Raw genomic sequence first — 16,325 nt, forward strand, 5'->3', positions numbered from 1 at the left:
GGGGAACAGGCTGTGCATCTGTTCCAAGACCCTAGAGGCCTGTGCTGTGATTCTCTTATTGGTGCTTTCCAGGGCCTCCATATAGCATCCCCATCATCACACACACTGGATATTGTTGGATGCTATTTTTTACCTAAATAAATTCAGCTTCATCCTAAGCAATGGTATCTATTGTGGGCTGGTTATATTTTTTCTTACATGGGTGATAAGTAAAAAAGAAAATAGATTAAAGGTTGCCTGGAGCAGGGAGAGAATGGGGATTAACTGTAAATAGGACTGAGGACTCTTATTGGGGTCATGGAAATGTTCTAAAATGGATTTATGGTGAGAGTTACACAACTTGGTAAATTTACTAACAATTCACTGAATTGTACACTTGAAATGAGTAAGTTATACAATATGTAAGATATACATCAACAGTGGTGTTAAAATAGATGTATAACGCCTAGGTGAGTTGCTTAATATGGTGTGTGCTTAAGAAATGGTGACTTCTGCCGGGCATGGTGGCTCACGCCTGTAATCCCAGCACTTTGGGAGGCCGAGGCGGCTGGATCACGAGGTCAAGAGATCGAGACCATCCTGGTCAATATGGTGAAACCCCGTCTCTACTAAAAATACAAAAATGAGCTGGGCATGGTGGTGTGTGCCTGTAGTCCCAGCTACTCGGGAGGCTGAGGCAGGAGAATTGCTTGAACCCAGGAAGCGGAGGTTGCGGTGAGCTGATATTGTATCACTGCACTCCAGCCTGAGTGATAGAGTGAGACTCCATCTCAAAAAAAAAAAATACAAATCAAAGTTTCTTTCATTCCCTCCCCCTTTTTTTTCTTGTTTCCTTTTCCTTTCTTTCTTTTTTCCTTTCTTTCTTTTTTTGAGACAACATCTTGCTCTGCCACCCAGGCTGGAGTGCAGTGGTGTGATCGATCTCTTGGGCTAAAGGAATTTTCCTACCTCAGTCTCCCCAGTAGCTGGGACTATAGGTGCATGACACCATACCCCAGCTAATTTAATTTAATTTTTTTTTTTTTTTAGAGACAGGGGTCACTATGTTGTCCAACTCCTCACCTCAGGTAATCCTCCTGCCTAGGCCTCCCAAAGTGCTGTGATTCCAGGTGCGAGGTATCTCTGCATTTCTTAGAGCCGTGGCTGTGATAGCAGTCCAAAGTGGAGGGGACCAGACCACCCCCATCTGCTCTGGAGGAAGTATCCTGGACAGAGATGGTCCAAGGCAGACCCTACTGGCCAAGAACCTAGAAAGAGTGGGCTGCCAGAAACTCCCCAGTCCTCAGGTAACTGCCCCCACAACCTTGAAACTGGAGTTGAAAGCTGGGTGAGTAGCACAGAGGCAGCCGTGACAGCAAGTGCATTCAAGGTGGGCCTGATGTGGAGCCTGTGGCCTCTTGGAAGGATGGGAAGGGGCTGACAGAAAGTCCTAAGACTAGAAAGTCCTAGTTTCTAGCACTTCTGCACTCAAGGCTGTCCTAAATGGCTCCCTCAGGGAGTTTCTACTCAAGAGTAATAGACAGCCAGACACGGTGGCTCACGCCTGTAATCCCCGCACTTTGAGAGGCCAAGGAGGGTGAACCACGAGGTCAGGAGTTTGAGACCAGCCTGGCCAAGATGGAGAAACCCTGTCTCTACTAAAAATACAAAAATTAGCCGGGCGCGGTGGCAGGTGCCTGTAATCTCAGCTATCTGGGAGGCTGGGGTAGCTTGAACCCGGGAGGAGGAGGTTGCAGTGAGCCGAGATCGCGCCACTGCACTCTGGAATGCAAAGACACCTCAGAGGGAGATTCTCAGGGAGACAGAACGAGACTCCGTTTCAAAAAAAAAAAAAAAAAAAAGTAATAGACTGTATTTCCCGAAATATATTCATGGCCTTGGATGTTAACAAGCATTCAGATTTTAAAAGGGTCCGAGGTCAAAGCCATTTAGGAAGAATGCCTAATTCCCAGTTAAGGCTCGACGGGTGGGCGCATGCGCACAAGAGCCTCGTCTCCAGGCATAAGCGGAACCGCTCAGGAATCGCAATCGCTTCTCGGCCTTTTGGCTAAGATCAAGTGTAGGAATCGCTTTTTCCAGAGGCCCAATTTCATTTCATTATACACCACCAGACACTGTGCTGGTCTTTGGAGGAAGAACGGAAAGCAGTTTTGGTCCAGTCCAACAGGACCTAGTTTTAGGAAGAGGGTGGCAAGGCAAAAAAAAAAAAAAAAAAAAAAAAAAAAAAAGTAAGGCACAAATTCAGTTCACCGTCATGAGCCCATGACAAAGTTTCTATCAATGACGGACTGAATACAGATGGGACCCCATAAGATTATAACAGGGCTGAAAAATTCATATGGCCTAGTGATGTCACAGCCTTCTTAAGTCTTAGTGCAATGCATTACTCACGTTTATGGTGACGCTGGTGTAAACAAACCTACAGCACTGCCAGTCATATAAAAGTATAGCACGGGGGGTCCCCAACCTGTGGACCAGTACTGGTCTATGGTCTGTTAGAAACCGGGTGGCACAGCAGGAGGTGAGCGGCGGGCCAGCCAGCAGAGAAAGCTTCATCTGTACTCACACTGGCATTACTGCCTGAGCTCTGCCTCCTGTGAGATTAGCAGAAGCATTAGATGTTCCTAGAATCCAGAACCCTACTGTGAACTTTGTATGCTAGGGATCCAGGTTGTGCACCCCTGATGAGAATCTAACGCCTGATCTGTCAGTGTCTCCCATCACTCCCAGATGGGACGGTTGCAGGAAAACAAGCTTAGGGCTCCCACTGATTCTACATGATGGTGAATTGTATAATTACTTCATTATATGTTACAATATAATTATAATAGAAAAAGTGCACAAAACATGTAATGCACTTGAATCATCCTAAAACTGTTCCTCCCCCTTACCCCGATCCGTGGAAAAACTCTTCCACAAAACCAGTACCTGGTGTCAAAAAGGTTGGAGACCTTTGGTACAGCACATATAATTATGTACAGTACATAATACTTGATAATAAATGACTGTGTTACTGGTTTATATATTTACTATGCTATACTTTTAATCATTAAAGTAAATTATAAAAATAGAAAAAAGTGTATAGAATAAGGATATAAAGAAAGAATATTTATTTATTTATTTTTGAGAAGAAGTTTCCCTCTGTTGCCCAGGCTGGAGTGCAGTGGCACAATCTCGGATCACTGCAACCTCCGCCTCCCAAGTTCAAGTGATTCTCCTGCCTCAGCCTCCCAAGTAGCTGGGACTACAGGAGCACGCCACCACACCAGGCTAATTTTTTGTATATTTAGTAGAGATGGAGTTTCAACGTGTTAACCAGGATGATCTCGATCTCCTGACCTTGTGATCCACCCGCCTTGGCCTCTCAAAGTGCTGGCATTACAGGTGTGAGCCACCACGCTCAGCAAAAAGATGTTTTTATACAGCTCTATAATGTGTTTGTGTTTGATGCTAAGTGTTACTACAAGAGTCCAAAAGTTCTGCAACTTCATCAGAGAAGATGAACCAGAAAAAAAAAAAAGAGTCCAAAAGCTTAAATTTTTTTTTTCGACAGTCTTGCTGTGTCACTCAGGCTGGAGTGCACTGGTTCAATCTCGGCTCACTGCAACCTCCCCGTCCCGGGTTCAAGTGATCCCCTAACCTCAGCCTCTTGAGTAGTTGGGACTACAGGCGTGCTTCACCACGCCCAGTTAATTTTTGTATTTTTAGTAAAGATGGGTTTTGTTTGTTTGTTTGTTTTGAGACAGAGTCTTGCTCTGTCACCCTGTCACCCAGGCACAATCACTGCTCACTGCAGTCTCGACCTCGTGGACTCAAATGATCCTCTTGCCTCAGCCATCTGAGTAGCTGGGACTACAGGTGTACACCATCATGCCCAGCTAATTTTTGTATTTTTGTAGAGATGGGGTTTCACGATGTTGCTCAGGCTGATCTCAACATCCTGGGCTCAAGTGATCTGCCTGCCTTGGACTCCCAAAATACTTGGATTACAGGCATAAGCCACTGTGCCTTGCCTAAGAAAATTTTAAGCCACTTTAGTGTAGGCTAAGTGTACAGTGTTCTAACACCTACAGTAGTGTACTGTGATGTCCTCGGCCTTCACACTCACTCACCACTCACTCACTGACTCACCCTGAGCAACTTCCAGTCCTGCAAGCTCCATTCATGGTAAGTGCCCTGGACAGATGGACCATTTTGTTTTGCTTTGTTGTTGTTGTTGTTTTCGTTTTTTTTGAGACAGAGTCTTGCTCTGTCACCAGGCTGGAGTGCAGTGGCGCGATCTCGGCTCACTGCAACCTCCACCTCCCGGGTTCAAGCGATTCTCCTGCCTTAGCCTCCCGAGTAGCTCAGGACTTCACACCAGCCACTCTCACCTCTCCACTCATCCCAATCAGCAGGACACATGCTGCCATTCCTCCCGGCTGTGCAAGAGCCCTTTCTGTCTCACTTCCCACTCCAGCCACCCCTCCCTTCTCCCTTTACAGCAAAACTCTGCTGATGAGCTGTCAGTCCATTCCTGTCCTCTCCTGGATATACTCCTGTCAGGCTTGGCCCTTGCTGTTCCTCCAAAACTGCTCTTGCCAACATCACCATTGCTGAACTCAAGGTTCCTCCCTTGTCCCCATTACTTGATCTTGCAGCAACATCCATCTGACCAGATGGCTCCTTCCTCCTGGTAACGCCCTTTTCTAGGAGCTTCCAGGACAACACACCTGCCTGGTTTTCCTCCTACCTCTCAGACTGTTCTATCCCAGGCTTTTCTGCTGGTTCTGCCCCAGGTCACGGGCTTGTGTAAAGCAGTGCCCCAGAGTGTGCTCCGCGGACTCCTTCTCTTCTCTATCCATACTCTCTCCCAAGATTGACTCTATCTAACAGAAATTTAATGTGAACCACATGTGTAATGTAAAATCATCTAGTAATAACATTTTATTTTTATTTTTTTGAGATGGGGTCCCACTCTGTCACCCAAGCTGGAGTACAGCGGCCCCATCTTTGCTTGTTACAACTCTTGCCTCCCAGGTTCGAGCAATCGTCCCACCTCAGCCTCCTGAGTAGCTGGGACTACAAGCATGTGCCGCCATGCCCAGCTAATTTTTGTATTTTGATAGAGACAGGGTTTCCCCATGTTGGCGAGGCTGGTCTCAAACTTCTGGACTCAAGCCATCCACCTCCCTTGGCCACCCAAAGTGCTAGGATTACAGGCGTGAGCCACCGTGCCCAGCACATTTTTAAAAAAGTAATAAGAAGGCCGGGCACAGTGGTTCACACCTATAATCCCAGCACTTTGGGAGACTGAGGCTGGCAGATTACTTAAGGTCAAGAGTTTGAGATCAGCCTGGCCAACATGGTGAAACCCTGTCTCTACGAAAAATGCAAAATATTAGCTGGGTATGGTGGTGAGCGCCTGTAGTCCTAGCTACTCAGAGGCTGAGGCACGAGAATCACTTGAACCTGAGAGGCAGATATTGTAGTGGGCTGAGATCGTACCACTGCATTCCAGCCTGGGCGACAGAGTGAGACTCCGTCTCAAAAAAAAAAAAGTAATAAGAAACAGGTAAAATTATTATTATTATTATTTTTGAGACGGATTCTCCCTCTGTTGCCTAGGCTGGAGTGCAGTGGCGGGATCTCGGCTCACTACAACCTCTATCTCCTGGGTTCAAATGATTCTCCCGCCTGGGCCTCCCAGGTGGCTGGTACTACAGGCGTGCATCACCACGGCCAGCTAATTTTTGTATTTTTAGTAGAGACGGGGTTTTAGCATTTTGGCCAGGATGATCTCAAACTCCTGACCTCAGGTGATCCCCCCACCTCAGCCTCCCAAAGCACTGGGATTATAGGCTTCAGCCACTGCACCTGACCAGTAAAATTAATTTTAATAACATTTTATTTATCCCAATGTAGCTAATTAGTACCATTTAAACATGTAATCAACATAAAAACTATTAATGAAATATTTTAGTTTTTGTACTAAATGTTTGAAATTCATTGTATATTTTTCACTTAGAGCTCATCTCAATTTGGATGCTAAATTTTCATCAGAAAATCTTTATCTGTATTTAGATTTCATAAACTCGGCTGCTGAAAAGTCAATTTATATACTTGAGTTGTTTCAAACATACTGAAAACATTTCCAATAACTGAATCAGATATCAGTTTTCAAAATTTATGTTCATTATTAGTTCTAGGCTGGGCATAGTGACTTACACCTGTAATCTCAGTGTTTTGGGAGGTCAAGGTGGGAAGATTGCTTGAAGCCAGGAGTTCAAGATCAGCCTGGGCAACATAGGGAGATCTCATCTCCACTAAAATAATAATAATAATAAAATAAAATAATTAGTTGGTCACAGTAGTGTGCGCTTATAGTCCCAGCTGTCAGGAGGCTGAGGTGGGTGGATCGCTTGAGCCCAGGAATTTCAGGCTACAGTGATTGTGCCCTGTACTTCAGCCTGGGCAACAGAGCAAGATCCCATCTCTTTAAAAAAAAGTTAGTTCTAGCTGGGTGCGGTGGCTCACGCCTGTAATCCTAGCACTTTGGGAGGCCGAGGTGGGTGGATCACCTGAGGTCAGGAGTTCAAGACTAGCCTGGCCATCATGGAGAAAGCCCATCTTTAGAACACACACACAAAAAAGTTCTTCAGTCACACAATTTGCACTAATTTCAAATGTTGGAGAGCCACATGTGGCTGGTGGCTACCATATTGGACAGTACAGAGCTAGCTAGTCTCAGAAAACTGTGGCTTTGGGTCGGGTGTGGTGGCTCACGCCTGTAATCCAAGTACTTTGGAGGCCAAGGCGGGCGGATCACCTGAGGTCGGGAGTTCAAGACCAGCCTGACCAACATGGTGAAACCCCGTCTTTTAAAAAAAAAAAAAGAAAGAAAACTGTGGCTTTAAATACCAGCAGGTCTGTGGTGGCAGCTCCCCAGGATTTATCCCCAGCCTGCACATTTCCTCTGTACTGGCCCTCCCTCATCAGTGTCTACTTAACCCTCCACTTGGATGTATCTAATGGGTGTCTGAAATCTAACCCGTTCAAAACTAGGCTTCTAAGAGTCCCACCCCCACCCACCAAACTAGCAAGGCCAGTTTTCTCCATCTTGGCTAATGACAACCCTTTCTTCCTGTTGTTCAGGCAGAAACCTTGAGACTCCCCTCGATTCCTCTTTCTTTCTTTCTTTCTTTTTTTTTTGATTCCTCTTTCTTCTTTCTCTCTCCCACTTCATATTTGGCCTGGCGATAAATCCTGTCAGCCTTTAAAATATTTCCAGAGTCCACCATTTCTCATCACCTCCTCAGACACACCCTAGGCCGGCCCTAGGGTAATCATCTCTCCTGGGATTACCCCTAGAGCCTGCTGACTGGTATCCTGTTTCTGCCCTTGCTTCTGCAATCTCCCCGCCCTCCAGGGTGTTGCTTTCAACGTCACTCCCCTGCCCAGAAAGAAGAACCCTGCAGTGGCTCTCATCTATAAGCTCAAGTCCTTACAATGGCCCACCGTCTCTCTCCAAGATCTGACCCCCTCTCTTACCTCTCCAGCCCTAGCTTCTTTTTTTCATTTTCAAAGACAGAGCCTAACTCTGCTGTCCAGGCGGAGTGCAGTGGCATGATCATAGCTCACTAATGTCTGAAATTCCTGGGTTCAAGTGATTCTCCCACCTCAGCCTCTGAAGTAGCTAGGACTATAGGCACCACCATCATGCCTGACTAATTTTCTTTTCTTTTCTTTTCTTTTTTTGAGACACAGTCTCACTGTGTTGCCCAGACTGGAGTGCAGTGGCACAATCTCGACTCACTGCAACCTCCACTTCCCAGGTCGAGTATTATTGTGCCTCAGTCTCTCACGTGGCTGGGATTACAGGCAAGTGCCACCATGCCCAGCTAATTTTTTTTTTTTTAAATGAGGTGGAATTTCGCTCTTGTTGCCCTGGCTGGAGTGCAATGGCACGATCTCGGCTCACTGCAACCTCTGCCTCCTGGGTTCAAGCAATTCTCCTGCCTCAGCCTCCTGAGTAGCTCGGATTACAGGCATATGCTACCTCGCCTGGCTAATTTTTGTATTTTTAGTAGAGACAGGTTTTCACTATGTTGGTCAGGCTGGTCTTGAACTCCTGACCTCATGATCTGCCTGCCTTGCACTCCGAAAGTGCTGGGATTACAGGCATGAGCCACTGCACCTGGCCTAATTTTTGTATTTTTAGTAGAAACAGGGTTTCACCATGTTGGCCAGGCTGGTCTCGAACTCCTGACCTCAGGTGATCCACCTGCCTCAGCTTCCCAAAGTGCTGGGATTACAGGCGTCAGCCACTGAGCCAGGTCCCTGGCTTCCACTAGGCACCTCCTCTTCACTCTGCTCCAGCCACTCTGGCCTCCCTGCTGTTCTGGGAACACAGCGGCCGCCGGATATCTGTGTGGGTGGCTTGCTGGGTTCCCTGTCCTTTACTCAAAAATCACTGTCGCCTTCTCAGTGAGGCCCTTCCAGGCACCCTACCTGAAACTTCTCCTAACACACATTTCATATCCTTCTTCTTCCCTGTGGTTATTATTATTATTATTTTTTGCCTTGGCTTGATCACTATTTTAACATATTTCACATTTTACTTTGGTTGTTCTGTTTCTCCCATTACAATATAAGCTCCAGGAGGGCAGGGATTTTTGTGTTTTGTTTTTGCTCCTGTATCCCCAGTTCCTAGAATAGTGCCTATTAGGCGCTCACTATTTTAAATGAATGAATGGATGGCTTGCAGGTGGGGAGAACAGTTGGAGCAAATGCAGCTGCTCCCTTCAGAAGCCTGAAGCCTGAGCTGGGGCGTCTGGGCCGCTCCATGGGGTGTGCAGTCGAGCTGGGCACTGACACTTCCCTACCCCGGAACATTGCTAAGGGCAAGATGGGAGCAGGCGCTGGATCCGCGGCGCAAGGGGAAAGCGGCGGACGGAGTGGGGTTTCCTGGCCTGTCACCGCCTCCTAAGCCGCTGGGAGGAGAGGCGCGTTGGCCTCCTGAGCCACAGCTGTCTCCTTGCCCAGGGAATCCCGGGAGATGAGAATATCGAAGAACTCTGAAAACCAAATCGCATTTCTAAACGCCAGGTGGGGATTTGTTTTGAGGCTCCTAAGTGACAGATGTCCTGGCTGAGGGGAGGAGAGGGCGGGCGGGGTGCGTCGCGGTAGGAGAAACCGCGGGCTGGGGGGCGCGCGCGTCATCCGCGGGCCGGGGCTGGCGGGCTGGGCGCGCGGCCGGGCGGGGGCTGCTCGCGGGGCAGGGGGCGGAGGCGTGCGCGTGGCCGGGCGTGCGCGCGCCCACCTGGGGCGTCCAGGCTGCGGGCGCGCGCCCAGGCCCTGTTTACGAAAGGAATCCCCGAGCTCGCGCTTCCTGCCCGGTGCGTCCCGCGGGACGTTCAGAGAGCCCGCGCCGAACGCGCTTGGGCCGCGGCGGAGGCCCAGTGCGGGGTGGGTTCGCAGCAGTGCCCCTAGATTCCCCGCTGCCTCGCCCCGGAGCTGCCCTTTATTTATTTCAGTGGGCAAGGAGGGGTCATCTCTGTTGAGGACGCAAATCTTTCCAGGAAGTTTGTGCCTATTAATATTTCAGTTCCTGGCAGCCGCCTCGAGTGCGGGGCGGGGGAGTTCAGTGCTGCGGCGGAGGGAGGCGCCTGCAGCTGCCGCCTTGGTCCACTGGCCTCGGCTGGCCTCGCGCGGCGGGGCCGAGGGGCAGCCCCTGGGCCTCCCGGGCGCCCCCGACCCCGCCACCACTGGCACCAGGGCCAAGACTTGGAAACCTTTGGGCAGAGGGAGGGTTTGTCGTATAAACTTTCTCACTCCAGGGTCGCCTCCCCTTCATAGCTCCTTCCCCATTCTACCCTCTAATCCGTTCAACCGAAGCACCTGGTCCTCCCAGGTGGCTAATGGGTGAGTAGGAAGGATATGACAGATTCGTGCATTTTAAGGTGGGGCTTGCTGACTAGAAGGTCTTCCTGAACTCTTCTCCTAGGAAAAATGCTCAAAGTCCCTAACGGAGTGTGAGCAGAGCTGGCTGTGGCATCTGCCTCCCTGAGATGCCAGGCTTGGTGATGCAGTGGAGGAATCTCAGCTCCCACGGCTGCAGGCAGCAGGAGACGCATTTTGGAGGCTTAAGTCCTTAAGCATGGTTGGCTCCTATGAGCCTTCCCAGCTCTGAGCCATACCCAAAGCGCCCTGCTTCTGTTTGCATTCACGCCCACGAGGGTTCAGTGAGGGGGGTCCATGAAATAAATGCCCTCTCCTCGGCTTGGGTGGGCCAGGCCCTGCCAGCTGCCTTCACTTTTGGCTGCAGAAAGCCTGCCAGGCTGCAGTGTGCAAGGGCCTGGAACAATGACTGGGAGCATCAGCTATTTTAATGCAGAGTTAGGCACACAATCCTTGCTAAAAATAAATACAAAGGAAAACCCCAAAGTAGCTAAGCCTATTTTAATACCTTTTATTTTTCTCATTCCTGGTTCTTTTGTCTTCTCACTACTTGAAAGCTGTGGTTCACATAGGGCCCACCCGGAGTGTCGTCAGGGCTCCCACCCATGTCCTGGACACACAGCCCAATCTTGATCATTGGCAGAAATGGAGTCAGAGGGAAGAGACTCAACAACTGGTTTTTTTTTTTTTAATGCAATTTACATTAAATCAGAAGTGAATGATGGCACCACTTCTGAGACTTGGTTACTGAAAAGGAGCCTAGGGTTAGTGACCAGTCTTCCCATCCCTCCCCTCTTCCAGCTCTCTACACAGTCCCTCCATGGGGAGCAGGGATGTTTGCAAATCACCAGCCTAAGAAATAGCCAGCAAATGAAGAATGCTGTCCTCCCAATGGGGGATAAATCCAAATGTCACTGGGCTCCTGGAGGCATCACCACTTACCTTTCAGAATAGAAGCAAGAGCAACAGACACCTTTGGGGATGTCTACTTAAACTGGAACCAGTGACCCCTCTTTTCTCTAGGAAATGATCTTCATCCATGTGGGTTCAAAGAGGTAGCTTCCACCTATTATGTTATAATTTTTCTCTGCCCACCCCACCTCCTCCACAGATGGTAGAATCGGGTGGAATCTGGCCAGTCAGAGCCTCTTCCCTGGAAATTGGAACAGGGAGAAAGAGAGGGAAGGAGAGAGACAGTCTAACATCTGGGCCCCTCAGTGAGTTTCTGTTGACTCCTTTTTCTTTTTTTCCAGAGTTTGGGTCACACTTTCCTTTTTCTTTGCATGTCTTGCAATTTTTTGTTGAAAATTGACATTTTAGATAATATATTATTGCCAAACATGGTGGCTCACACCCGTAATTTCAGCACTTTTGAAGGTGGAGGTGGGAGGATCTTCAGGCTGGGAGTTTGAGACCAGCAGGGGGCAACATAGTGAGACCCTGTCTCTACAAATAATATAAAAATCAGCTGGTGCTCCTGTAGTCCCAGCTACTCAGAGGCCAAGAGGTTGCAGTGAACCGAGATTGTGCCCCTGTACTCCAGTCTGGGTGACAGAGCAAGACCCTGTCTCAATAAATAATAAATAAAATAAAGCCGGGCACAGTGGCTCATGCCTGTAATCCCAGCACTTTGGGAGGCTGAGGCGGGCAGATCACCTGAGGTCCGGAGTTCAAGACCAGTCTGGCCAACATGGGGAAACCCCATCTCTACAAAAATACAAGCATTAACTGGGTGTGGTTGCAAGTGCCTGTAACCCCCACTACTCAGGAGGCTGAGGCTGGAGAATTGCTTGAACCCAGGACGTGGAGGTTGCAGTGAGCTGAGATGGTGCCATTGCACTCCAGCCTGGGCAACAGAGCGAGATTCCATCTCAAAATAAATAAATAAATAAATAAGGCTGGTGCAGTGGCTCACGCCTATAATCCCAGCATTCTGGGAGGCCAAGGCGGGCAGATCACAAGGTCAGGAGTTTGAGACCAGCCTGACCAACATGGAGAAACCCGCCTCCACTAAAAAATACAAAAGTTGGCTAGGCACGGTGGCACATGGCTGTAATCCCAGCTACTTGGGAGGCTGAGGCAGAATCGCTTGAACCCAGGAGGCAGAGGTTGTGAAGAACCGAGATTACACCATTGCACTCCAGCCTGGGCAACAAGAGGGAGACTCCATCTCAAAAAAAACCAAAAAACAAAAATTAGCTGGGTGTGGTGGTGCGCGCCTGTAATCCCAGCTACTCAGGAGGCTGAGGCAGGAGAATCCCTTGAACCCAGGAGGCAGAGGTTGTGATGAGCCGAGATTGCGCCACTGCACTCCAGCCTGGGTGACAGAGTGAGACTCCATCTCAAAAATAAGAAGAAATAAATAGCGGGGCACGGTGGCTCACGCCTGTAATCCCAGCACTTTGGGAGACCGAGGCAGGTGGATCACGAGGTCAAGAGATCGAGACCATCCTGGTCAACATGGTGAAACCCCGTCTCTACTAAAAATACAAAAACTAGCTGGGCATGGTGGCACATGCCTGTAGTCTCAGCTACTCAGGAGGCTGAGGCAGGAGAATTGCTTGAACCCGGGAGGCAGAGGTTGTGGTGAGCCGAGATCGTGCCATTGCACTCCAGCCTGGGTAACGAGCGAAACTCCGTCTCAGAAAAAAAAAAAAAAAAAGAATCAATCAATCAATAAATAAAATACATTGTAGCAACTCTGGATTCCACTTCCCTTACCCCAGCATTGTTCTTGCCATCTTGTTTGTTCATTTAATGGCTTGCTTGGACTAATTCTGTGAAGTTCGCCTTTTCCTCACAGTGTGCAACTGCTGCTATCTCTGCTCAGTTTTTCTTTTTCTTTTTTTTTTTTTTTGAGAAGGAGTTTCACTCTTGTTACCCAGGCTGGAGTGCAATGGTGCGATCTCGGCTCACCGCAACCTCCGTCTCCTGGGTTCAAGCAATTCTCCTGCCTCAGCCTCCCGAGTAGCTGGGACTACAGGTGTGCGCCACCACGCCCAGCTAATTTTTGTATTTTTAGTAGGGACGGGGTTTCACCATGTTGACCAGGATGGTCTCAATCTCTTGACCTCGTGATCCACCCATCTCGGCCTCCCAAAGTGCTGGGATTATAGGCGTGAGCCACCGCGCCCAGTCAGTTTTTCTTTTTTTTAAGAAAACAAGATTTATTTTTATAATTGGAATGTTCTAATAAAAAGTTATTGTAGCCGGGCGCGGTGGCTCAAGCCTGTAATCCCAGCACTTTGGGAGGCCGAGGCGGGTGGATCCCGAGGTCAAGAGATCGAGACCATCCTGGTCAACATGGTGAAACCCCGTCTCTACTAATACAAAAAATTAGCTGGGCACGGTGGCGCGTGCCTGTAATCCCAGCTACTCAGGAGGCTGAGGCAGGAGAATTGCCTGAACCCAGGAGGCGGAGGTTGCGGTGAGCCGAGATCGCGCCATTGCACTCCAGCCTGGGTAACAAGAGCGAAACTCCGTCTCAAAAAAAAAAAAAAAAAAAAAAAGGTTATTGTAATATTAACAACCTTCATTCCGGGCCCTGATCTGCTTAGTTTTTTCTTGCTTTTATTTATTTGAGACAAGGTCTCACTCTGTCAGGCTGGAGTGCAATGGCGAGATCTCGGCTCACTGCAACCTCTAACCCTATCCCCAAACCCCTGGGCTCAAGCAATTCTCCCACCTCAGTCTCCCAGGTAGTTGGGATTACAGGTGTGCGCCACTATACACGACTAATTCTTGTATATAGATATTTTTTGAGACGGAGTTTCACTCTTGCCCAGGCTGGAGTGCAATGGCACGATCTTGGCTCACAGCAACCTCTGCCTCCCAGGTACAAGCGATTCTCCTGCTTCAGCCTCCCGAGTAGCTGGGATTACAGGGATGCGCCACCACACCTGGCTAATTTTTGTATTTTTAGTAGAGACGGGGTTTCACCATGATGGTCAGGCTGTTCTCAAACACTTGACCTTGTGATCCACCCACCTTGGTCTCCCAAAGTGCTGGGATTACAGGCATGAGCCACCAGGTTCAGCTTAATTTTTTTATTTTTAGTAGAGACAGGGTTTCACCATGTTGTCCAGGCTGGTCTTCAACTCCTAACCTCAAATGATCCACCCACCTGGACTCCCAAAGTGCGGGGATTACAGACGTGAGCCACCGTGCCCAGGCTGCTTGTTTTTATTTTTAAGCCTGATTTTCTAGGGGTTGTCCCTGGAAGCCAGTGATTGGTCGGAGGTTGTACCCAAACAATTTGAGCCAGTAAAGCTTCCACTGTTTGCCAATAGATATGTGTGTAGATTGTGGGGGACACATTCAAAGTCCAGACAACTTTACAAGTCTGACCCTGCTTTTGCTTTCCGCCAGGCCCTTTCATGTCTTATGTTCAGTGAGCAAGGCCGATGTTCACCTCTGCATGTGTGGGTAGCTAGGGCCCTCTCTGCTCTCTTCCGTTTGATGCAAACTTTCGTGTGCATGCAGCCCTCCAGACCACTGAGGGTATGAGGCTGCTCACCCACCAATCCCTCCTTCTCAGAGGAGGGTCAGGGTGAGCTGTGTTCAGGCCCTTAGTGCCAGTCAAGAAGGATGCCTGTGCATTAGGACCTCAGGCAGAGCCCAGAGCCTGCGCTCCCCTGCAGAGGTGCTGCAGGGAAAATGGGGGTCTTTCTGCTCCCACAGAAAGGTGACTCTGCTCCCCAGCCAATTCTATATGGCTTTCTCCCTTCTCTTCCCCTTCACAATTATATTCAGCAGTCCACAGGCAGGGCCCTTGGGAAAGGAGATAACAAAGACAAGGTTCTCAATGACAAGAAACTCGGGCTAGCCCTGTATGTGATTAAATTCCTTTTCTTTTTTGAGACAGAGTCAGGCTGGAGTGCAGTGGCATGATCTTGGCTCACTGCAACCTCTGCCTCCTACCTTCAAGCCATTCTCCTGCCTCAGCCTCCCAAGTGGCCTGCCACCATCCCCAGCTAATTTTTGTATTTTTAGTAGAGAAGAAGTTTCACCATGTTGGTCAGGCTGGTCTTGAACTCCTGACCTCAAGCCATCCACCCTCCTCGGCCTCCCAAAGTGCTGGGATTACAGGCATGAGCCACCGCGCCCGCCACCCCCCTCCCCGTGATTACCTCTTAGACAACATCCTAAGTGCCCCAACCAAGGTTAACCGGGAGCTGAGGGCAGAGTGTTGGTGGGCAGATACTGTACTCTGAGGGATGAGGAGCATCCCCGCTTCCCCCATGCACCCCCAATTCTATCGGTGGAGCCCACAGCTGGCTCCCTACAGAATCCCGCCTGGATAATCACATTTTGGTCCTTTCATGGGCATATATTGAAAAGATTTGTATGTTGTGAGTGATGTTCATTTTTTTGTATGCGTCACTTTTTTTTTTTTTTTAAGAGACAGGTTCTCACTATGTCGCCCAGGCTGGAGTATGCAGTGGCTATTCAGGGGCATGATCATAGCTCACTGCAGCCTCCATCTCCTGGGCTGAAGCGATCTTCCTGCCTCAGCCTCCTCAGTAGCTGGGACTATATACGTGTAGTCTGGATGTCTGCCTGTTTTTATGAATATTTTATTTATTTATTTATTTACTTGTTGGGTAGATGACACATTCACATAGCTCAACATTCTGAAGGGGCCAAAGGGTATTGAGGGGTAATCTCCCACTCTTCCCCAGCCCTAGCAGCCCAGCTGCTCTGCAGCTCTGTGTTCCAGCTGTAAGGTTTGGGCTCCCAGGTGTGCAGCAAATATTTCCCTGCGAGTGGGATAATGAGGCTGCCTGTCAGGAGCACCTCCAGCCCCAGCCCTGGAGACAAGACTGCCTCATAGCACTCTAGCTTGACGGGTGCAGATGACAGTGACAGCCAAGGCCAGAGGAGGGCAGGACCAGAGTGGGTCTAGGGACCTGGGGAGGCTACGAGCAAACCAGGGAGTATTGTGGCTACGGCCTCATCTTCCAGAGTCCCAAAGGTCTGCTCACCCTCCCCTCAGGCTGACCAGGACTCAAGTATTGCAAAGTCCCTGCAGTGGGTCTCTCTGACTGTCCCCACCACGCAGCTCCCGAGGGTGGGACTCTATCCTATGGGAGGTGTTGGGTGGGGGCAAATGGCAACTGTATTCCAGACGACACAAGGGCTGTTGGTATTTGGGGGAACTAGGTCAGGAAGAGAAGTTGGGGGAGGGTTCTCCCTCATCCGATGATCTGTTTCAGCAGAGGCATGTCATTTCTTGAGGGACAGTGGCAGCTGTCAGCTAGAAGGTTCATTAAAGAAGCCCCTGACACTAACAGAGAGGTGATGAAGAACGATGGTGACGAATGTGGGCACAGTGAACTGTTCATCTTCTCCCAGTGCTGTCCCACACGAGGCTCCTGCCTCGGGCG

The sequence above is a fragment of the Aotus nancymaae genome, unplaced genomic scaffold (genome assembly GCF_030222135.1).
Source record: "Aotus nancymaae isolate 86718 unplaced genomic scaffold, 86718_ANA_hifiasm-v0.15.2.pri h1tg000032l_0, whole genome shotgun sequence".
Taxonomy (NCBI): domain Eukaryota; kingdom Metazoa; phylum Chordata; class Mammalia; order Primates; family Aotidae; genus Aotus; species Aotus nancymaae.